Source organism: Lipotes vexillifer, unplaced genomic scaffold (assembly GCF_000442215.2).
Source record: "Lipotes vexillifer unplaced genomic scaffold, Lipotes_vexillifer_v1.1 scaffold12, whole genome shotgun sequence".
Lineage (NCBI taxonomy): Eukaryota > Metazoa > Chordata > Mammalia > Artiodactyla > Lipotidae > Lipotes > Lipotes vexillifer.
In genome coordinates, this window is record NW_006796716.1 from 1482941 (window position 1) to 1487397 (window position 4457).

The window sequence follows — 4457 nt, forward strand, 5'->3', positions numbered from 1 at the left end:
GGTGGCCCGCAGGAGGAGCGGCCCCGGCGCCCCCTGGCTGCCCGCGACGCCCTTCTGCCTCCCCAGGTCAGGCCAGGGCGGATTAGAAAGCCGCGGCTCGGCTCCGGGAGACCCGGGCGCAGGAGCCGGGCCGGAGGGTCAAGGTCACTCAGCGGGCTCCGGGAGGATCCCCGGGAGACACCAGGGCCCGGAGTGACCGTAGGCCCGGCGCGCCACGCGCTGGGGAAACTGGAAGTGCAGCGGCTGGTCACCCCTGCCGTGCCCAGGTTATTTCCCAGTGGCTTGGCCCGGGTGCCTCTTTCAGCCTTTGTCCCCTGGCATGGAAAGGAAGGCAGTGACATGCTCAAGGTCACAGCAGATGCAGTTGAACACGCCAGGTCCCATCTTGTCCGGGCAGCTCTCCCGATTCCCCCCTTCCCCTCCAGGGCCACCCCATTCTCCTCCATACCAGCCGTGCTAGGAGTCAGAAGCACACCTCCGATCCTCTGCAAAGCGTGCATCTTAATTCATCACGAGGAGCACGATGGTTCATCGCAGTGCCCTGAGCCCTGTGCTAGGCCCTTGCTATGCTGGACACTGTGGGGAGGGAAACAGACCAGGCAGGCCCCAACCCCAGGGAGTGCCTGGCCTAGATGGAGGGAGTCAGATTGTGAATCTACTAGGTCCTAGCAAAGCCCACTGGGGCCCTGCTGGGCACACAACGGGCCCTTGGTAAAGGCTGACCTTGGCTGGCCAGGTGTTCCCCTGGCAGGCTGTGTCCACACTGCCCAGCCCGAGGCCAAGCCCAGAGGGCCCCTTGTGCCCAATGAATGCCTTGCCCACAGAGGGTATCAGCCAGAGCAGGGGATTGGGAATGAGGCCACAGTCATGCCCTCTATCCCATGCTGCCCTGGCCTCTTGGGGATACTCTCTCATCCTCCTTGTCGCTGGGAGGCCTGGGGACACCTTGAAGCACCCTGCCTTGTGGTCCACCTCAGACTCACATCCCCACCTGCCCTGTGCTGGCCCTGGTGTGGCAGAGTGACTAAGGGGAAGGGCCAGGGTCTGGAGCCTGACCAGGTGACTTCAAATCCTGGCTCTTACCACCGTGTGACCTTGGGCAAGGCAGTTCACCCCTCAGAGCCTCCATTTCCCCCTTCCTGCAGCCTCTCAGTGAACCACGGTGTGGCCTCTGCAGATAACAGTGATGATGGGTACTGCTAGTTAAGCGTCTACTAGGCACCTATATCTACTAGGCATAATACCTAGGCTATCACCATTCCTTACATGAAGCCTGCAAGGCAGTATTATTGGCCTCGTTTTATAATGAGATGAAGTGACTTGCTTAGGGACATGCAGCATGTGAGTGGCATTGCTGGGACCCTCTCCATAGCCCTCCATTCTGCCCACTGGCCTATGGTCCCTCCATTACATCTGCAAAGACCCATGAGGTTTGGGGGGTTAGGCATGGCCTCAGTGGGCCCAGCTAGGGGAAGCTGGTCCCAGGAAGGGCTGGCTGGCTGAGCTGTTGGCTTCTGGGCAGAATGCTTCCTGGACCCCAAGTCCAGGGGCAGAGTGCCAGAAACCTCTGGACCCCGGCGGGGGCCTAAAGGATCCGGGGCTTGGTGTGTGCTCAGGACTGCCCTCTGCAGGCAGAATCCAGAGCGGCAGACAAACAAGTGGAGTGCTGGGAGGGCACGGCCTGCCTCTGGGCTGCTCCTCCACGTGGGAACAGCCAGCCTCACTTCAGCCTCACCCAGGCAGAGACTGGGGTCAGTGTGATAGAGCAGAAGGCCCTGCCCCTCTCAGTTGCGTGTGACTGGGGTATGACAGCTGGCTCCACGTTCACTGGCTGTGTCCTAGGCCAAGTTATTTGCCCTCTCTGGGCCTCAGCTTCCTCATCTGTAAAATGGAGTCAAGATAGTCCTTTCTTAGAAATGAAATTGGGTCATTTGTAGAGAAGTGGATGGACCTAGAGACTGTCATACAGAGTGAAGTAAGTCAGAAAGAGAAAAACAAATATTGTATATTAATGCATATATGTGGAAACTAGAAAAATGGTACAGATGAACCGGTTTGCAAGGCAGAAATAAAGACACAGATGTAGAGAACAAACGTATGGACACAAGGGGGGAAAGTAGGGGTGGGGGGGATGAATTGGGAGATTGGGATGAACATATATACACTAATATGTATAAAATAGATAACTAATATCTCTTAGAACTTGCTGTATAAAAAAAATAAATTAAATTTTAAAAAAAGATAGTCCTTTCTTCGTAAGATTGCTATGAGGATTAAATGGCATGTAATACAGGAAAATGTTTAGCAAAGTACTTGATGCATAGTAGGTGTTCGACAAAGGGCAATTCTCATTTAAAAAATTTGTTGGTTTCGGGCTTCCCTGGTGGCCCAGTGGTTGAGAGTCCGCCTGCCAATGCAGGGGACACGGGTTCGTGCCCCGGTCCGGGAAGATCCCACATGCCGCGGAGCGGCTGGGCCTGTGAGCCATGGCCGCTGAGCCTGCGTGTCCGGAGCCTGTGCTCTGCAACGGGAGAGGCCACAACTGTGGGAGGCCCGCGTACCGCAAAAAATAAAATAAAATAAATTAAAAATTTGTTGGTTTCTTCTAGGGGGCAAAGTCAGACGTGGAGTTTTTGCTTGGACTGCTCTTCATAAGGAGGTGGGGATGCTAAGGACAAGGTCATGGACACTCACATTTCTGTCAAGTTCAATTCCTTCTCCCGATAAGGGCAGCAACACCTCCTTAAGCAGAGAGGGGAGTTTGGTTGAGAAATCCTTGCCAGTGGCTTCTTTCCACCCACAGGAACTTCTCCTGCCAGCTTTATGAAGCGCCTTTGCACTGGCCCTGCCCCATCCTCGCCCGGGCCTGGCCAGGTCCCCACTATTACACAGATGTGGAAACCAAGGCTCTTCTCTCCACCTTCCTCCTAACTCTCTCAAAGCCACAGGATTGCTCCCATGACAAAGCCCTTTCCACGCCCTCGTTCCCTTGTCTCATTTCACAGGTAGGAATGTAGGATGGTTGGTCATTTGTGGAAGTGACGGTGCGTCTGGGCGTCCTGTCTCCCCATCAGCCCAGGAACTCCCAGGCAGGAGCCGGTCTCTTCTTCCCGGCCCAGTGTGTTTGTTTCAGAGTCTCTGACCAGCAGACTGGCCACCCGAGAGACCTGCCATATGGACTCTGCCCTCTGCACCCTGGGGGTTTGGGCCCAACCTGGATCCCTGACCTCCTTGTGCATTGTTTCCTTTCCCATGATTCTGGGCCACTTCTGGCTCCTTGTTCCTTGGAGGTGAGACTCCACAGGGTGGGGGTGGGAGTGGGGGCTAGAAGGACAGCCCAGCCATCTGCATCAAGGTGTCCCTTTTCTGAACACGGGGACAAGCCCAGAGGGAGCCTGGGGCTTGGCTGCCCTGGATGTGAACACAAGGGCCAAAGGTGAGGACGGTGAGCCCAATGCTCTCATCTTACAGGTAAGCAGCCCGCAGTACCGAGAGGGGAAAGGGGAAGGATCAACCCACAGCAGCCCAGCGGGGAGTGGCAGGCGAGGACCTCTGGACTCCCAATTCCCCCAGCTGCCATTCTTTTCTGCCATCTCCGTGGCTTTCCTTGGATTTTCAGGAAGAATGATTTTATCTGATAATAACTATCTAGGCTTTAAAAATGAGACTTGAATGGTTTCTGGATTTAACTACTCCTATTTCTCTCCAGAGCAACCTATCTCTTATTCCATCATGGAAACCAAAGGGAAAATAGATTTGATGTATGGAAATGTGCTTTCAAGGCAGCATGCAGAATCCATAAAGCAAGGTCAGGCAAGGTGACCAGAGAATCTGTAAGCCTAGATGTTAAATGTTATCGCTATCAGCCAGGGTGCTCAGATGTTGTGAGGGCTGCGAAGGAGAAATGGATTGGTGATGGGCTTGCTTGGGGGTCCCAAGTCTGGGACCCAGATTTCCAACCCCCTCCCCCAACAAAGGGCCATCCCTCAGGCCTCCGGGCATCTCCTTTCATCCCCTGCCTGGGCCCTGTCCCCCCAGATTTTTCTTTCCACGGCTCATCCAGAAGAGGCTAAAGGCAGAAATCATCTTCCTTCTTCCAAGCTTTCCAGACCCCAGAAAGCAAAGCCCTAGTACTGGGATTTCGGGCACCCTGGCAAGCTGGGGCAGACAACTGGGAGGCAGGGAGGTCTTCCTTTCATGACACAGGCAGCTCTGCAGCCCCAGCCTCCCAGGCCCCGGGGTTTGGCCCTGGTAAGTAGTGTACGGCCACGTGGGTCAACAGAAATAGAAATATGAGCCACAAATGCACGCCACGGAGGGAATTTTAAATTTCCTAGTAGCCGTGTTGGCAGAGTAGAAGAACCAGGTGAAATTCATTTTAGTCGTATATCTGATTTAACCCAACACACCCAACGTGTGCTCAACATGTAATTTTTTTTTTTTTTTTTTTTGGGTAA